At 46.1% G+C, this 20,209-nt stretch overlaps 1 protein-coding gene and 1 long non-coding RNA gene across 2 annotated transcripts in view; both read left to right on the forward strand.

Moving 5' to 3' along the window:
• LOC138413903 (zinc finger protein 135-like) overlaps positions 1–11,161 on the forward strand; it is a 29,972-nt gene extending 18,811 nt beyond the window's left edge. The window contains exon 2 of the mRNA XM_069540122.1: positions 10,846–11,161. The gene's annotated coding sequence lies outside the window, so the exon portion shown is untranslated. The remainder of the gene's footprint in view (positions 1–10,845) is intronic.
• Positions 1–19,772, forward strand: part of LOC132415067 (uncharacterized) — a 41,238-nt gene extending 21,466 nt beyond the window's left edge. Inside the window, exons 2-3 of the long non-coding RNA XR_011246281.1 lie at positions 12,776–12,976; positions 19,355–19,772. This is a non-coding gene — a long non-coding RNA (uncharacterized lncRNA). The remainder of the gene's footprint in view (positions 1–12,775; positions 12,977–19,354) is intronic.
• Positions 19,773–20,209: the final 437 nt, after the last annotated feature.

Raw genomic sequence — 20,209 nt, forward strand, 5'->3', positions numbered from 1 at the left:
TATGTCTTAATGACATATTAATTCTTTTGAATTAATGTTACTTAAGAAAAGACCCATGCAAGAGAGACACTTTGCATATTCTCTGTGTCTCCTGGAAAGCAGGAAATAAATCTCTCCTATGAAAGGTGCACCACCTGGGGGCTGAGGGCTGAGGGCTGCAGGCATGCTGCCTCCTGCAAATCAGTTCATTCTGGGAATCGTCTGTTGTGATTCCTGAGGTGTGAGGTAGCTTTGTGATGACAGAGGTCCTTATTTTTCTTTGTGGATTGCCTTTTTGTGTTGTGTGTTAAAACTCAAAGCTCATGATCTACATGACCAAACCCAAGCTCCTATTGATTTTCTTCTGTTTTCTTCTATAATTTTGAATAGTTTTGCATTTTAAGTTTGTCTATGAATAATTTTGAATGAATTTGGTGTAAGTTGTGAAGTTTGCGTCATTTCATGCCATATGGTGTCCAATGAATTGTTCCTTAACTATTTTTAGAAAAGTTTTAGGACACTGTCTCCATTTCAGTTTGAATTTCTGCAGTTTAGTGGGTTCAGCCGTTCTACCAGCAGGGTGCGCTGTCTCCAGTGAACTGTGAGTCAGGTGCAGCCTGCCTGTCCCGCACTGACCACAGAGGAGACTGAGCCCGCCTCTCTGACTCACGGCGCACGCGCCTACCACCGGTCTTGGCTTTGCGCGCAGCTGACAGAAGTTTGTCTCAGGCGCCGCCAGAGCTTGTGCAGGGGTGGCCGGGTCAGCGTCTCTGCTGACAGGAGCTGAGTCTCCTTTAGACTCGCCGGGGCTTGGGCTTCAGGACAACACGGGGCTGTGTCCATGCTGACAGGAGCTGCGTTTCCTGACGACCCAGGAGACGCCAGGAGGAAAAGGTGAGGAGAAGTGAGGAGAAGCTTCCTGTGTGTGTGACTGACTGCTGAGGGAGAGGTGTCCGTCTTCACGCCCCCCAGGAAGGGCTTAACGTGGAAAACTGCGTTTTATGTCAGGTTTTTTGTTTGTTTGTTTTTGTTTGGTTGGTTTTGGGTTTTTTTTGCGGTATGCGGGCCTCTCACCGTTGTGGCCTCTCCCGTTGCGGAGCACAGGCTCCGGACGCGCAGGCTCAGCGGCCATGGCTCACGGGCGCAGCTGCTCCGCGTCATGTGGGATCTTCCCGGACCGGGGCACGAACCCGTGTCCCCTGCGTCGGCAGGCGGACTCCCAACCACTGCGCCACCAGGGAAGCCCCTTTAGTCAGTTTTGTGTGCAGTGTAACCGGCATGAGTTATGTGGTGTCCATTTTTTCCAGCACTGCTTATTGTGGGGACTGTCGTTCCCCTTGGTGTGTTCTTGGCCCCTTTGTCGCACAGTAACTGACCCCATCTGTGTGGGGTTAATTCTGGGTTCTGTTCTGTTCCTCTGGTCCCTGCGCCTGTTTTTGTGCCAGTTCCACACTTTTTTGGCCACTGTAGCTTCACAATATAGTGTGAAGTCAGGGAGCAAGATGCCTGCAGCCTGTTCTCCTTTCTCAGGGTCGCTTTGGCTATTTGGGGTCCTTTATGGTTCCACACAAATGTTAGGATGATTTTTTTTTTTTTTTTTTTTTTTTTTTTTTTTGCGGTACGCGGGCCTCTCACTGCCGCGGCCTCTCCCGTTGCGGAGCACAGGCTCCAGACGCGCAGGCTCAGCGGCCATGGCTCACGGGACCAGCCGCTCCGCGGCATGTGGGATCTTCCCGGACCGGGGCACGAACCCGTGTCCCCTGCATCGGCAGGCGGACTCTCAACCACTGCGCCACCAGGGAAGCCGTGTTAGGATGATTTGTTTTATTTCTGTGAAAAATACCATTGGAAATTTGGTAGGGATGGCATTCACTGTGTACGTTGCTTTGGGCAGAATGGAAATTTTAACAATATTCTTCCATTCCTTGAGAAGGGGCTATCTTTCCATTTATTTATGTCTTTTTCAATTTCTTCATCGATGTCTTAAAGTTTTCAGTGTGTAGGTCTTTCAAGTCCTTGGTTAAATTTATTCCTAGGTATTTTGTTCTTTTTGATGCAATTGTAATAGGGTTGTTTTCTTTCTCTTTCTGATGGTTCATTACTAGTGTTTAGAAATGCAATTGACGTGTGTGTATTGATTTTGTAACTTTACTGAATTCATGTATTAGTTCTAATAGTTTTTTTGGTGTGATGATGTAGAAAATTGAAACTTGAAAATCCCACTGTTTCTATTGCATCCAGATCATCCACAACACCAAAGACATAGTGGCTCCTAATCTAATCTTCCCACAGTGCCTGTAAATTCCATGTGGACTTTGGGTGAACTGGATCTGGGTAAGGCTTGGCCTCTATATGGAAGTTTGATGTTTTCTCTGCTTTTCTGGCATGGTAATGACAGGGCGTTTTGAAAAGTAACTTACTTCCCAGTAATTTCGAACATACAAACAACTTTACATACATAAAAACAAGTCATAGCTTGATCACGTATATTCCTAAATATTAACATTGACATTATTTAAAATGGAATTGTTTTCATAAATTGTTTTTCAGATCACTTATTGCTAGTGTACACATATAAGATAGATTTTCGTGAATTGATAATTTGTCCTATAATTTTGCTGAATTAGTTGATAGCTCAAATAATTTTTGTTGATATAGGAAGTTTTATATACAAGATGTGATCTGTGTTCTGTGAATAGACACAGCTTTAATTTTTCCATTCACACGTGGATGCCTTTTATTTCTTACCTCAAGACTCTGGTTAGAACTTCCAGTACACTATTGAGTAACAGCAGTGAAGGCCAGCTTCCTGGCCTTGTTCCTGATTTCAGGAGTAAATCTTTCAGGCTTTAACATTGAGTATGATGTTTTCTGTGGCTTTGTGTACTACTCTTTTCCATACTGAACAAATATCCTTTTATTACTACTTTTTAAAAAAAACTTTATTGGAGTATAGTTGATTTTCAATGTTGTTACTTTCTGCTGTACAGCAAAGTGAATCAGTTATACATATACATATATTCACTCTTTTTTAGATTCTTTTCACATGTAGGTCATTACTGAGTATTGAGTAGAGTTCCCTGTGCTCTACAGTAGGTCCTTATTAGTTATCTGTTTTATATATAGTAGTGTGTATATGTCAATCCCAATCTCCCAATTTATCCTTCCCCCTCTTTTCCCCTCTGGTAACCATAAGACTGTTATCTATATACCAATACATCTGTGACTCTATTTCTGTTTTGTAAATAAGTTCATTTGTACCATTTTTTTGGATTCCACATATAAGCGATATCATACAATGTTTGTCCTTCTCTGACTTCACTCAGTATGACAATCTCTTGGTCCATCCATGTGGCTGCAAATGGCATTATTTCATTCTCTTTTACAGGTGGGTAATATCCCATTGTTTATATGTACACATCTTCTTTATCCATTCCTCTATCAATGGACATTTAGGTTGTTATTCCTACTTTTGAGTGTTTGTATCATGAAATAGCACTGGATTTTGATTATAGCTTTTTCTGCAATAATTGATAGGATCATGTGGGGGTTTTTTTGTTTTTTTGTTTGTTTTTGCGGTACGCGGGCCTCTCTGTTGTGGCCTCTCCCGTTGCGGAGCACAGGCTCTGGACGCGCAGGCTCAGCGGCCATGACTCACGGGCCCAGCCGCTCCGCGGCATGTGGGATCTCCCCAGACTGGGGCACGAACCTGTGTCCCCTGCATCGGCAGGCGGACTCTCAACCACTGCGCCACCAGGGAAGCCCTGATCATGTGTTTTTACTTCACACCTTTATTGTGGTTTAAATACGTTGCTTAGCTTTAATATGTTGAACAAGCTGAAATTTCTGGTGTAGAGACGCTTATGGCATCATCCGTTTAATATTCTTTTGCTTTCATGTTGCTCTTATTTTGTGGAGGATTCTTACATTCCTAAGTTATACTGATGTAGTTTTCTTTTTTTTTGATGTATTTGTATGATGTGGTTAGATTCGGCTTGGTGTTAGTGGTTTGGAGGGTTAGTGTTAGGGCTGAGACTTGCGGGGGCTGGGGCTGGGTTATGGTTTACGGTTATGACATATGTATGGTTAATGACTATTTTATGGTTTTGGTCACGGTTGTAGTTTTCTTTATTAAGGTTTATGGTTTTGGTCTCATTGTGTTAGGGTATGGGTTAGGATTGGGATACAGGTGGGATACGGGTATGGGTATGGGTTAGGTTTAGGGTATGGGCTAGGGTTAAGGTTAGGTCAGGGTTTAGGCTCAGGGTCCGAGTTTAGGATTGGGATCAGTGTCAGGGTGAGGATCAAGGTTCAGCTAGGCCATTGTTTTTCTGCCCCTCCAGCCCTGGGCCCTGATAGATGAATGTAATGTCTGCTCTGGTCACTCAACTGATTCAAATTGAACTCAGCTCAGTCAAGGGTACTTAGGGTCTCAGAGGTCATGCAGGGTTTCCCTCTACCCTCCCACCTGGGAAGGGATGCTGGCCCCACTCTGTCTGAGCAGCCACAGTCCAGCGCAGCCCTGACATGCAAGGTACCCTCTAGACATGTGTGGATTTATACAGAACTGGGTGCATCAAGCTGCCGGCCCATCGGTGCTACCTTGTTGAGGGCTGGTGGGGCCCTTCTGGGACTGGATGGACCCTCTGTTCCATCTGCATGAGTGTAAAAACAGTCAAGTCTCAGAACAGCCCTTGGCCTCTGAGCATCCAGGGAGGCATCCGTGGTCCTCCAGCTCAGGTCAGCCTTTGCCCCTCAAGCCCCCGTGGCCAATTACTGAGCCAGTTGTGCTGCTGGGTAATTGAACAGCTACCTGGTTATCCTAGACAGTTCCTTGGGATGTTTCAGTTCCCAGTATCCATGTGGTTGAAACAAATGCCTCCTCCCTCATTGCCTCTTAGCCTGCCAAGAGAGGTAATAACCCTCCAAACATTGAGTGTGGCCCTGGTCATGACAACCATACACAGACTGTGGCCCTGCAATCCTTCAACCTTCTGGTTGTAACCAAGATTGATATTCATATCCATTGAGAATCAAAGGTATTGAAGCACCACCTAGAGGGGTGGGATAGGGAGGGTTGGAAGGAGACGCAAGAGGGAGGAGATATGGGGATGTATGTATAGCTGATTCACTTTGTTATACAGCAGAAACTAACACACCATTGTAAAGCAATTATACTCCAGTAAAGGTGTTAAAAAAAAAAAAGGTATTGAAGCATCTGGGACCCAGACAGTTTCACATTGAGGCCATATTGTTGGGGAGATATGTGCATCCCCGTCCCATACCCTGTGGTCTCTGGAAAGCCACCAACTGTGTTAGCGTGGTATAAAATAATCCTTGAGACTCCCACTGTTTCATTGAGTAATAATTTCTCTACTTTTTGTAGAGAGAAGAGACTGGAAAATGAGCAAATTTGTTCTTCATGGGTGGGTGATTAACGTGAACATGGGGCATGATGCCTGGGCTCCCACCTCCCAGGGACAGGAATGAGATCTCTGCACCTTCTGAGGACACACAGGCTATTCTTGACCAATCTCTGAGATGTGTGGACCCGATGCCCAAGGCAGGAGCCCTGAGTTTCCCAACAACAACAAAGTTGCTTTTTCAGCAAGTGGGAGAGCTTCTTGCCATCCTGGGAGGACAGCAAGAGCACTGGAAGGGTGGCCACAGCCCCTGACCCTAAGTGAACCGTTTCCCTCCTTGGACTTCAGATTCTGTGCTGTGCAGTGGGCTGTCGGTGATGTGGAATCTGCTGCTTCCCCCAACCCAGCATCTATTCTCAGCATCTCAGCTTTTGGGAGTTACATCCCACCTGCTTCCAGTCCACACTTTTGCAGAGGGTTGATCCCATGTTCCACTCACCTCAAAAATGGGTATATGGTCCATGTCTAGCCAGTCCCATGTTCCATCCTCTTGTTCAAGGATGAGAATGTGACCCAAGCTGAGCAAAGGTCTTTAAAGCTGTGACTTTTCATGGAACCTAAAGAAGGAGAGACCCTTCCCAGTAGAATGGACATGAGTGGGTGTCAGCCTGGAGTTGCTGGAGGCCCCTGATGCAGAGATAGACACTGTAGCTGTGGATGGGGCCACCACAAAGTCACTTAGTAGGACAAAGGGACCAGGTCACACTATGAGAGTGTGAGCCCCTGTCCCACCAGGCCCAAAACCACTGCCATAACTGCCTCTTGCAAGTAGAAATACATATTTCTATCATTAAGAAATTTATTATTTTTACATCAGTAAGTGTGTCCAGTCCCTTGGAATCAAAAAAGTCCTAGCTTACACATTAGAATCAGTAATCCCTGAGACTCCCTCTCGCAGGGTGTTCTCATTCAGGGCGTCATGGTGGGTGGAGGTGAAGACACTGGGTGGGGTCAGATCGTAGGGGAGCTGCTGGACATCTCTGTTCCTGTTCCTTCCCTGTCCAGGAGAGGGAAACCCCAGCATAATGAGAGGAGAAACAGCAGGGGAAAGAGGTCCCTGGGTGGCTAATTGGTATGTTTGTATTTTCCTAATTTTAGAATCATTTTGTTAATGTGTTTTTATTACAAAATCACCCATTTCCTCTATATTTCCAGTTTGATACAATAGGTTTTTTTCTTATTTGACTTTTAATTTTCCCTCCCTTTTAGCTTCCTACAGACCTGTCACAATTAATGAACACATATTAATACTTTTTTATTAACTGAAGTCCATATTTTATTCTGGTTCCCTTTGTTCTACCTTTTTCTGTTCCAGATCCCATCCAGGGCACCACATGACATATAGTCATCATGTCTGTTCAGGCTCTTCTGGGTTTTGACAGTTTCTCAGACTATCCTTGTTTCTATGACCTCGACAGGGTTAAGGAGGACTAGTCAGGTATTTTGTAGACTGTTCCGCATTGGGATTTACTTGGTGTTTTTCTCATGATTAGATTGGGTTTATGCGTTTTGAGGAAGTTAGGTCAGAGAGGTCAAGTGCATTCTCATCATTTTATGTCAAAGGAGCAGGCTCTCAAGGCAACTTATCACCGTTCATGTTAACTTTGGTCACATGGCTGAGGTCGTGTTTATCAGTTTTCCCTGTGAAGTTATTTTTCCCGTGTCCATACTGTATGTCTTATTTAGGAAGAACCCACACTTCAGAAGAGGGTTGGGTTACCTCCTTGATGGATGGCTGTGTGTCTACATCAGTTATTTGGAATTCTTCTGCATAGGACATTTCTATTCAACCCAATTCATAAGAATGTTTGTAATCATTTATTTTACTAGTGTGGGCACCTGAATAGTTATTTTATACTTGTGGTTATAATTCATCATTACAGTATTTGGGTGCTTAATTCATTCTTGCTTTGGATATTGAGAGCTTTTTTCATTGTCTTGTGGAATTATGTCAAATGAAAACATCTTGTAGGTTTTTTTTTTCTTGGTACTTCTTTACTTTCTGATAATTCAACATTATCCTGCCTCATATATTTAATCTCTCAGTCCTAGTAGCAGCCATTTCTTCAAAGAGCCCTGATTCCTTTTATTAGAGGATGGTATTAAAAAACTTACCTTTGGGGACTTCCCTGGTGGTCCAGTGAGTAAGACTCTGCACTCCCAGTGCAGGGGGCCCGGGTTCGATCCCTGGTCGGGGAACTAGATCCCACATGCGTGCCACAACTAGGAAGTCCTCAACCCCATGTGCCGCAACTAAGACCCGGCACAGCCAAAATAAGTAAATATTTAACAACAACAAAAGATCTCCCATTAAAAAAAAAAAAACAACTTACATTTGGAAGCTAAATGTACCCAGCTGATAATGCACTGAAATATGTATTCCAACTTATGCGTATACACCTAATTATAAACATTTTTTTAAAATTTATTTTTGGCTGCATTGGGTCTTCATTGCTGCACGCGGGCTTTCTCTAGTTGCGGCGAGCGGGGGCTACTCTTCATTGCGGTGCTCAGGCTTCTCATTGCGGTGGCTTCTCTTGTTGCAGAGCACGAGCTCTAGAGCACGTGGGCTTCAGTAGTTGCGACACGCGGGCTCAGTAGTTATGGCTCACGGGCTCTAGAGCGTAGGCTCAGTAGTTGTGGTGCATGGGCTTAGCTGCTCCACAGCATGTGGGATCTTCCTGGACCAGGGCTCGAACCTGTGTCCCCTGCATTGGCAGGCAGATTCTTAACCACTGCGCCATCAGGGAAGATCTATAAACATTTCTATATGGAACTGTTTGTATCCATGTTAAGCTAAAGATGAGTTTACATAAATGCCACCAACCTGATCCATTATTACATGGATATTGTAACCTTCTCCCTTTGCTTATCTGTAACTTCCTACTCCAATGGTGAGAAACCTGGCTTCCACCATCTGTCATTTTTTGAATTCATCGCTTGCTCCATTCCAGATTACAAATACAGTGGTCTCAGCATTCTTAGCTCCTACCCCCAGGAAAATAACTTTATAAAATAGAGTCTAGGGACTTCCCTAGTAGTGCAGTGGTTAAGAATCTGCCTGCCAATGCAGGAGACACGTGTTCGATCCCTGGTCGGGGAAGATCCCATATGCCGCGGAGCAACTAAGCCCGTGCGCCACAACTGCTGAGCCTGCGTGCTGCAACTACGGAAGCCCGCGCACCTAGAGGCCATGCTCTGCAACAAGAGAAGCCACTGCAATGAGAAGCCCGTGCACTGCAACAAAGAGTAGCCCTTGCTCGCCGCAACTAGAGAAAGCCCGCGCACAGCAACGAAGACCCAACACAGCCAAAAATAAATAAAATTTTTTTAAAAAGAAACAAAAACACAAAATAGTGTCCACTGTTAAGGTAGAGTCCACTGTTACCTTTATTCTACAGATTCCATTTATTTCCAAAGTTACCGAGGTCAGCACTTTTTGTCCCACCACCAACAGTGAGGTTATTTTTTAATACATTTCTAAATCAGTTTTTGTTAAATTCTGTAATGCATCCTGTGGCACTCCCATATCCTAAATAACTAAAATTAAATATATTATGATTTATTTGTTGGGCTGTAAAAATTTATGGGTTTAGACAAATGCATAGTGGCAGGTATTCATCACTAAAGTATCATATGGAATATTTCAGTCTCCCACCCATAACCCGTTTACCATCTCTCTGTTTTACTTGTTGCAGAATGTCATAAATGGGGCCATACAGTGTATAGCACTTCAGACTGGATTTTTTCACTTAGCAATATATGTGTAAGACTCATGTTTTTTGCATGGGTTGATGGTTCATTCCTTTATATTTCTGAATGCTATTCCACTGCATGTATATGGGAGGGAAAATAATTTTCCCTCTATCTTTCTTTGTTCTTCATTGAGATCCCCCATGTAGTAATGAAAATGAAAGGCAGATGAACTGGAGAAAAACATTCAGAAGTTTAATAACGTGTGTACCTCCTATATGCATAACAGATATTCAGGAAAACTGAGTAACGCCCTGAAATGGCCCAAGCCATCACCTTAAATACCATCTTCATCTAAAGATAAAAAAATGAAGGAAGGGTATGGTTGTTGTGCAGATTTAAGTCTTACCTTCTCCACTGATAAGAGTTTCTTGAGATTTATTCATCCTTCCATTCTTGGTATGGAGAGAGAGAGCTTTCAAATGGAGACTTCCTTTATAAATGTCAACTTCCTTCACAAAAGGGCAATCTTGACTTGATTTTCAGAGATTCTTATGTGTCTTCTTTTTTAAAAAAAAGAAATCAGCTCAAAGTAATCCTTATGCCAACAGGCATATTTTGGGGTGGCATATTCTGCTCCCCTTGAAATGAATGTACCCCAATTTGCTTATGCATTCTTCTACTGAAGGACATCCTGGTTTCTTTAAGTTTATAGCCATTATGAATAGAGTTGCTGTGCTTAATTACATCCTTGTTTGCATTTGGACATAGTTCTTAAAAGCAGTTGTCTAAATACTGGACGCACGATGTTGGATCCTCACGTGAGCCTTATTGAGCTTTGGAAAAAACTTCTAAAATGTCTTTTAAAGTAGCTGTATATGCATTTCACCAGCAGTGAAGGAGAGCTCTTGTTTTTCCTCACCCTCCATCAATCAGTAGTAGTTTTTTTTTTTTTTTTTCTGAGTTTATTAGTTCTAATAGGTGTGCAGTGCTATCTCATTGTTGTTTTAATTTGCAATTCCCTAATGGTATATGATGTTATTTACTATCTGTATATCTTCTTTGGCCAGGTGTCTGTTGCAGTCTTTACCCATTTTTAATGGGGTTTGTTCTAGAATCCTTGGTGTAATTTGAGTACATATCTTTTATCAGTTATGTATTTTGAAAATATTTTTCTTTCAGTTTGTAGCTTGTCTTTTGGTTTTCTGAATAAGATATTTCATAGAGTTTAAAATTTTTTAAATCCATGTTCAAAATTTTATTTCTGGGCTTCCCTGGTGGCGCAGTGGTTGAGGGTCCGCCTGCCTATGAAGGGGACACAGGTTCGTGCCCCAGTCCGGGAGGGTCCCACATGGCGCGGAGCGGCTGGGCCCGTGGGCCATGGCCACTGGGCCTGCGCATCCGGAGCCTGTGCTCTGCAATGGGAGGGGCCACGGCAGTGAGAGGCCCGCGTGCCACACACACAAAAATATATATATATATATTATTTCTTAGGCTTTTGAGACTCTGTGTTAAAATTCATCACCAAACCCAAGGTTATGTAGATTTCCTTCTATGTTTTCACCTATAATTTTTATAGTTTTACATTTTAAATGTCTATGGACAATTTTGAGTGAATTTTGGTGTAAGTTGTAAAGTTTGTGTCTACAGTCTTTTGATTGCATATGGTTTCCAATTTATTATTCTATAACTATTTTTGGAGAAGTCATGGGATATTTGGCTCCATCTCAGTTTGAATTTCCAAATTTAGTGGTTCTGCAGGCTCGCCAGTTGTGAGCGTGGGCTCCAGGGAACTGAGAGGTTGAGGTCTGCACTTCCCAGCTGGCCAGCAGGCGGCACCAAGCCCACCTCTCTGATACTTGAGGTGCATGTGTGTTCCACTGGTGGACTTGGCTCATGAAGGAACTTGGCTACTTGTGCCACTGATAGAAGCTCGGTCTCTTCAGGATCCACCATGGTTTCAGCTTTGGGACAACACTTGGCTGAGTCCATGCAGACAGATCTGAACCCAGTGTCTTCAGGAACCACCAGGAGGCACCACCGTGGGAGTAAAAAGTGAGGAAAAATGGGAGGAGAAGCTTCCTGTGTGTGCCTTACTGCTAAGGGTGGGGGTGGGGGGTTGGGTGTCTGTTTTCAGAGGACCCAGCAGAGGAAGGACTTGATGTGGAAAATTGTGGATTTTAGTTAGTTTTGTATGTGTTGTTGATGGTGTCCAGTTTTCTTGGCAACATTTATTGAGGGGACTGTCTTTTCCCCGTTTTGTGTTCTTAACTCCTTGTTCGTGAATTTACAGACAACATACAAATGGGTTTCTTTCTGTGCTCTCTATTCTGTTCCTCTGGCCCATGTGTTTGTTTGTTTTTGTGCCAGTACCATACTGTTTTGGTTACTGTAGCTTCGTAATGTAGTGTGAAGTCAGGGAGGGAGATGATTCCAGCAGTGCTCATCTTTCTCAGGATGGCTTAGGCTATTCAGAGTTCTTTGTTGTTCCATACATGTGGTAGCATTGTTTGTTCTGTTTCCATGAAAAATACCATTTGAACATTGGAGGGATTGCATTGAACATGTACACTGCTTCTGTTGCTGAATTAAGTTGTATGGACCCCCCTCCTTGGAGGTCCATACGACTTGATTCTGTAACAAATTTTAGTGAGCCAGCCAGAGGGTGGCTTTGGATCTGCCATTCTATCCAGTAATTCAGCCAGGACTTGCTTGCTGACCTAGGATTGACAAAGCTGGCTAAATAACTGGGTAGTTTGCCCCAATCCTTGACCTCTGGGCCAGTGAGGGCTACTGAATCCAGTCTGAGATCAAAAAGCAGCCAAGGGTTAGGTAGAGTTCTCCCTAGGTAAAGACCGGTTCCCCACCCTTGCGTATCTATAGCAAGGATGCTTGCTACACATTGGGGTAGTATCCAGGGGACAGCTGGCACAGGGGGCCCTGACCCTACTTCAGCCAATAAAGCCAAGATTGGTTGTAGGGGTTGGCTGGTTGAAGGAAAGGATCCTGGCCTGGCTAGAGCCAGACCTCTGTCTAGAGGACTGGACTGGGCAACTGGTTATCTAAATATAGCCGATCCTCTAGTAGTGGGTGAGATTGGACAATAGGCTGTCTAGTTGGACTGGTTCCAAGCAAGGGGACTGGACTGGATGAGAAGCCCTCTGGAGGCCACCACATGGTAAGAACATCGCCTTGTTTTCTGTCTGTATCGTAAGTCCTAGTCTCTGTTCTTTATACAAGTGAAGCTTCAGTCTCTGTTCTGTGTGGTCTTATCTGTCCTAATGCTCTTGGAAATCCTTGCTGCAACTGTGGGCACGGATCGAGCACATAAAAGCCACTAGGGCACTCACCACTGGAACACTCCTGTGAAAGGATAAGTCAGTCACAGACCAGGGTAGATGAGCACTGGGCACCCTGCTGACTGGAAACAAATGTCCGTGTAAGTAGCCACACTGTAAAACGCCCAAGCCATCCAGTCCCTGCTGTGTTCCCTATATCCTTTAGGATATAGTAAAATATCCAAGAGCACAACTTTTGTGTTGGTCTTTCTTACCCCAATTTGCCATCCCAGGGCAGGGTACCTGTCTCTGTCAGGTAGATCTCTCCCCACTACTGTCCATCACAGATCTCTTGGGATCCCTCCTCAGACGTGAACCCTTTAAAAATATTATTTTTGTCAGGTTTCAGGAAAATCGCTTTGCCTGGCTGGGGAAAGAAGAGGACCCCCAAATCATCCGAAGTCCTTGGGTCCTTGTAGCTGGTTGTATAGAGAACTGGACACATGCCAAATGAGTATTTGGCCTCCCTGCTCGATCACCTGTAACCAAGCATGGACAAGCCCTCTTTGAACAGTCTCCTGGAATGCTGGAGAGGCTCTCTGGGTAATTTATTTGGCTAGAGAACCCTTATTTCCCACTCCACCTTCACCCTGTCTCCAGGGACTGCTTGCTGAAAGCACCCACCTATATCAGGTATCTCCTACAGCCCCACAGTGGGTCTGGGAATGTCTCATTGCTGACTTAAGAGGGGATCTGGGACTTCCCTGGTGGCACAGTGGTTAAGAATCTGCCTGCCAGTGCAGGGGACACGGGTTCAAGCCCTGGTCTGGGAAGATCCCACATGCCGCAGAGCAACTAAGCCCATGTGCCACAACTACTGAGCCTGCACTCTAGAGCCCACAAGCCACAACTACTGAAGCCCGTGCACCTACAGCCCATGCTCCACAAGAGAAGCCACCACAATGAGAAGCTCGTGCACTGTAACGAAGCCCCCACTCGCCACAACTAGAGAAAGCCCGCGGGCAGCAACGAAGACCCAATGCAGCCAAAAAAAAAAGAGAGAGAGACAGAGAGGGGGGACCTTATAACTAAGGCCCTCTTAGACAGCATCTCCCCTCCCATACCCCACAAAGATTGGTTCACGTTTCAGAGCACCTAGATCACCTGGTGTGGGCTAATCTTGTGGGATCTGCATCGCCACCAACCCTAGAAGGAGGCCACTGGGAAGTTGGAAACAGACTAGAAATAAGGACTCCCCAGTAGGGGTAACCAAGCCCCTATCCCAGCGAAATCGCCACTAGGGTGCATCCTCCATAACTAGAAATTACCGCCCACTAACAGCTTCTTTTCTTTTGCAACACATGGCCCCAGTATAAACTGGTGGATGGAGAAAGTTGGCCAACTAATGGCTTTCTAAATTATAATACCATTTTTCAATTGGACCTCTGTTGCCAGCATTTGAAAAATATGGGATGAGATCCCCTATGTCCAATTTTTCATGGTGCTTTGCAAAAACAAGGGCCTCCATGAGAAATGCAACATTATCTCTAATGTCTCTCTCTCCTGGTACTGGAATCTCAGCCTGAAGATTCTTTTTTTTTTTTTGCGGTACGCGGGCCTCTCACTGCCGTGGCCTCTCCCATTGCGGAGCACAGGCTCCGGATGCGCAGGCTCAGCAGCCATGCCTCGCGGGCCCAGCCGCTCCGCGGCATGTGGGATCCTCCTGGACCGGGGCACGAACCCGTGTCCCCTGCATGGGCAGGCGGACTCTCAACCACTGCGCCACCAGGGAAGCCCCTGAATATTCTCTTGACTTCCTCTCTCTGCCAAGGGTAGCTTCTCCCCCTTCTGACAGTTCACCCGAGACTCCTGAGTCATCTACCCCTACCTGACCTGGTTCCCTGACACCTTCTACGCCCTCTAATTCACAACCACCCTACCTGGTGCCCTTGCCACCTCCCCGACTCTCCCACCTCCATCTCTCAGCATGCCTCCCTTGGGGACTAGTCCAGTTCACACCCATAGCGGCATTCAGTACCAGCCCCCTGGAAGCAATAGGCTATTCCCCCTTTCCAAGGTCCTTAATGGAGAGGGCAGACTGACCACTGCATGTACCCTTATCTTCCTCAGATCTGTGTAACTGGAAGGATCAATCCAAGGGTTTGAAAGAAGATACCAAGGGGGTCCTTAATTTAGTCTGGGGAATATTCCACACTCCTTTCCACACTTGGGTGGATGTCCAAACCCTCCTGAACATCGTATTCTCTGTGGAAGAAAAGACACTGATTATAACTAATGCAACTGAAGAAGCTGATAAGACCAAGCAAGATAACGCAGGACAGGTTCTATACCAGCCTTGAATCCAGGCCATTCCCTACATGGACCCTTGGTGGGACCAGTAAGTGGAAAATGGTCAGCAGCACCTCACACATTTCAGGGATTTGATTCTTAAGAGCATTCAGTTGGCTGGGAAGAAACCCTTAAATTGGAGTAGGGTTCAGGGAGTCATCCAGGGACTGAAGGAAACCCCCTTGGCTTTCCTGGAATGCCTAAGGGAGTGCCTTTGTGGGTACACGAAGGTGAACCTGGAGTCAGTGGAAGGGTAGGCCATTCTTAAGTCCCATTTCACTTCCCAGAGCGCCCCAGACATTAGGAGAAAATTACATAAGTTGGAGATAGGGCGCACTACACCTTCTTCCTGGGGTGGAGTCAGCATTTCGGGTGTTCAACAACCAGGATCTGGAGGCAGATGCCAAGGAAACTAGACCAGCGGAACCCAACTGCCAGTATTCTGGCTTCAGTAATTCAGGGTCAGTCAACCTCCCAGTGATGATGGGGCCTCCCCCAGAGGGACCCTGTGACATCAGTGAGTCACCCCAGGTATTGAAGACCACACCCACAGTGGAGAGAAGGGCTCAAAGCCAGTCCGTAGGGAGGAGGGCCATGGGGAGGGGGATGCCCCAGACGTCTCAGAAGGAAGCTAAAGGGACCACTGTGTCCAGGCTCATCCTTGCCGGTCTCACACGTGAAAGAAGAAGAGGACTGAAGGGGCCCAGGGGCTCCTTGGAGAAGCCTTGGCTGACCCTGACTGTGGGGGTAAAACACACTTTCTAGTTCACTTTCTAGTCGACACAGGGGCCATCTACTCAGTCTTGAACACCCGACAAGGCAGAATGACCAAGGATAAATGTAAGATAATGGGAGTGGAAGGGAAGCCACAGGAACATAATTTTATAGAGCCCCTTGAGTGCGATTTGAAAGGGAGAATGTTATCTCACTCTTATATGTACCAGAATGCCCAATTCCCCTAATAGGAAAAGACTTACTATACAAATTGGGAGCTACAATTTATCTCTGAGACAAAAACCTTACCACTGAAAAGCCCAGAATACCCAAGGTGGATGATTAACAGTCATGGGCAGCTGTTCCTCATCAGCCACTGCACTGCAGGCCATCCTGGAAGCTCACCAGAGGACACATTATGAGCAGGAGGCCCTATATCAACGGCTCATCAGGGATTTCCCTGGTGGGCCACTGGCTAAGACTCTGTGCTCCCAGTGCAGGGGGCCTGGGTTTGATCCCTGTCAGGGAACTAGATCCCACATGCTGCAACTAAGAGTTCTCATGCTGCAGCTAAAGATCCTGCACGTTGCAAAGAAGATCCCACGTGCCACAACTAAGTCCCAGCACAGCCAAATAAATATATATATTTTTTAATGGCTCATCAAATCCATGACTGCCCCCAATTTCCGTAGTCTCCTTAAACAGGTGGTTGAAGCTTGCCCTATCTGCCTCCAGAATAAGGCCAACACAAACCCCCAACCAAGGTCAAGGGAGTGACCCCCACCCAGCATAGAGGCACATATCCAGGTCAAGACTGGCAACCTGATTTTACAGTAATGCCCTGGACACAAGGAAGTTTTAGATACTTGCTGGTTTTGACTGACACCTTCTCCGGCTGGATGGAAGCATTCCCCACCTGAACTGAGATTGCCTGGGAGGTCTCTAAGGCCCTGTTCAAGGAAATAATCCCTCAGTTTGGGCTCCCTAAGTCCATCCAGAATGACAGTGGGCCTGCCTTTGTTTCCCAAATGACTAAGGGAGTCGCTAGAGCTCTAGGAATTAAATGGGGTTTACACTCCACTTGGAGATGACAATCCTCAAGAAAAGCAGAATAGGTCTTCCCTGGTGGCACAGTGGTTGGGAGTCTGCCTGCTAATGCAAGGGACACGGGTTCGAGCCCTGGTCTGGGAGGGTCCCACATGCCACAGAGCGGCTGGGCCCGTGGGCCACAGCTACTGAGCCTGCGCGTCTTCAATGGGTGAGGCTGCGATAGTGAGAGGCCTGCGCACCACGATGAAGAGTGGCCCCCACTTGCCACAACTTGGGAGGGCCCTCGCACAGAGACAAAGACCCAACACAGCAAAAATAATAAATTAATAAACTCCTACCCCCAGCATCTTAAAAAAAAAAAAAAGAAAAGCAGAATAAATCAAACCCTCAAAAGAAACTTAGCCAAACCATGTCAAGACAGTCATCAACCCTGGATCTCCCTTCTCCCCACAGCACTTTTGAGACTGCGAATAGCCCCTAAAGGAAAGCTCAGGTTAAGTCCATATGAGCCCATGTACATGAGGCCCATTCCTGAAGGACCCGGCTCCAAGACCAATCTTAAGGATATGGACCGGCAGAAATATACCTTACAGACAGGGGAAATAATCAAAGCTTTACATGCCTACGGGAATCCGGAACTGCCTTCCCCTTTAGACAGGGTTTTACATCCTTTCTCCCCTGAAAATTGATTTATTTGAAAACCTGGAAGGCTGGAAATCCACAAGACCAGTTAGACCCCAAGTGGACAGGACCTTATCTAGTAATCTGGACTACTTATTCTGCTTTACAGTTACAGGGTATAACTCCATGGGCCCACCATACCAGAGTGAAAACAGCACCTACACCGAAGGAAGAAGTTACTGAGCCATCCACTCAAAGCGCCTATGAACCTGTCACAGACCTTAAGTTACTTTTCAAAAGGCCTAACTTACCAATAGATAAGTAATGCGGTGGGCAGGCTTAGTAGTTGGCCTTGTCATTGCTATTGCCTTACTTGGCTCCTGCTGTTCTGCCAAACTCCCTCCCTCTGGCAGAAATCTCCTCTGTCCATGCTGGATATCAGGGACATTAACGTTGGAAGCAGGATGAGTAGCCATTATTGTCTATTCTTTCTTATCTTCTCTGCTCTCTTACAACTGTCCACATGGAATGGGAACGCAGTGCAATAGTAAATTTCTCACGGATTATAGCCCGTGGACAAAGTCTATCCCAGTGCTGGTCTGTCACCCCCAACCACAAAGTGATGCCTATGGATTAAAGGTATTACATTTTACCCCTAAGAATGACAGCCTCACTCTCACCTTGGCTAACGAGTCTGCTGAACCTTCCCCACTTGAAGTTCGTATCCCATCCATAATGCAGCTTCCCTGCTTGGACCTCACCCCTTGCACTAACATCTCTAACAAATACAAAGCCCTCACTCTAAAGTGCCATCACTCTAACCAGTCTCTGTCTCGCTGCCACTGCCCGTCAGCAGCCCTTACCAAAGGGAGGGACTTGCGATAACACCGGGGGCTGCTCTGGACTCTGATCACTGCTTCTTCCATTACCCCACAATTTAAGTGCCCCGGGACTGACTCCTATGGAAATCTCACCCATTGGTGCCCTCTGTACTGACTCAATGAATACACACAGGGACCAGATGGGAGATGTATTTACTGGGGAGGGAAGACACCAGTTGTCTGGGGTTTAGTAAGTGGCCCTCCTGAGGTCTGAGGAAAAGCCATTAGGTCCAGAATCCCCCAGTGACCCCTGTTATGCAGGTGGGCTTCTCTCCCCACACTGCAAGGACACCCCCTCTTGGGCTACCCACTTACAGAGGTGGTTCAGTTCCTCAGAGGTGCACCAGGCATGCACGCCCCCTGGGTACCTGTTCCTTTGTGGCCCGAGAGTAAACCAGCTGCCGCATCAGAACAACCCCAACACCTTCCCTTTTCCAGGGTGGGCTCTAGCCTGCCCTTGCTTAGATAATGCCCAATTTGTGCACAATGCATGCTAGGCCAGCTAAGTTCGAGGAACCTAGGTATAACCATTCATAATGTCACCCAGCCCCCAGATACAAGGGCAATAGAACTCACTCTGGCAGGAGTAGGGATTGCTCTTGGACTGGCGGCCTCCTGAGGAGGTTTCGCATACCATGAAATCACGCTACAAAATCTCACACGGGCCCTTGAGGACTTGTCTAAAAATACAGGGGATGCCTTACAAGGACTCTGTACTTCTCTGGACTCACTAGCAAATGTTGTTCTCGACAATAGGCAAGCCCTTGACGACCTCCTGGCTGAGCAAGGGGGAGTCTGTGCAGTTATGAATGAAACCTGCTGCATGTAAATCAATAACTCTGGTCAGATTGAGGTCAACATAAGAGAGATATATGAGCAAGCTCAGTGGTAACACAGATAAACACACAAAGTCCAGATCCAAGCTCCATCTGGAATACGGTCAAACAGCCTCCCCAGCTTAACCTGGTTTCCTTCATTTCCTGGCCCACTAACTGCTATCATCCTCCTGTTCATCTTCAGGCCTTGCCTCCTTAACTGCCTTGTCAACTTTGTTAGCAAAGGGCTTGAAGCCAGCAAACTTCAGATGACACAAACACAAGGGTACAAGCAACTGGGACTACAGCCTGGTGACCACCAGACATATTTTAGGCAACACAGGGAACAGTTCTGCTCCTCTAATCCAGGGGAAAACTATGCCCATGTTCAGCAGGAAGCAGCTTCAGAAGGCAGAGCATTGCCCTTCAGCACCCCTCAAGAATGAGGAGCAGTAACAGAAAAGGGGGGATTTTGTTGTCAGAGCTGTGCCAGTTCTTTGCTCAAAACCCACCAATCCCTGCTTGAACAGGAATTAACATGTATCTTTAAGTCACAGGGTCTGGAGACAGAAGAAGGAAGCTATAGGAAGAGATAAACACCAGACAGAACCAGCTGGAACAAAGGTGGCAACGAATCTGACCTCCAACAGACCCTGAGTCTCATTCTGCTGAGTTTACTACATTGGCTACTAGATGACACACCTACTGGAAGATACGGACCAAGAAAGGATAAAAAGGGTGTGGCTCCCCTCTCCAGGGAAGTGCTGCCCCTTCCCTAGACTAATGCATGTGCTCCCCATCATTAGCCTCACTCCTCCTGCCTTTGTCTTTACTCTTTAAAATCAAATCCCTCTCACCACATGGGCAAGGTGATCTGTGAACTAAGTTCCCACTTCTCCATTCCTTGGCCACAGAATAAAACTTGAGCTGCGTCAATCTCAGCTTCGGTTTCGTTCTTTGGGTATACAAACCCGAACTAGCATCTATTCTATACTTTCTTTTAATTCTTGTCCTTACACCAATAACAAGCATTATTGAAAACAGTCTCCTAAAAAGAAGACTCTTTGGGGAGTTTCCTGGTGGCCTAGTGGTTAGGAGTCCCAGCTTTCACTGCTGTGGCCCAGGGTTCAATCCCTGGTCAGGGAGCTGAGATCCCGCAAGCCACATGGTGCAGCCAAAACAAAAAAAAGACTCTTTGCAGTCTATTTATTACCCTGGTTTTGTAAATCAGAGAAGGAGAGGGAATTCCCTGGCAGTGCAGTGGTTAGGACTCAGTGCTTTCACTGCTGGGGCCCAGGTTCAATCCCTGGTTGGGGAACTAAGATCCTGCAAGTCGTGCAGTGTGGGAAAGAAAGGAAGGAAGGAAGAAAGAAAGGGTTTTTTTTGCTGTTTTTTTTTTAGAAACA

This window comes from Delphinus delphis, chromosome 19, assembly GCF_949987515.2.
Source record: "Delphinus delphis chromosome 19, mDelDel1.2, whole genome shotgun sequence".
NCBI classification, from domain to species: domain Eukaryota; kingdom Metazoa; phylum Chordata; class Mammalia; order Artiodactyla; family Delphinidae; genus Delphinus; species Delphinus delphis.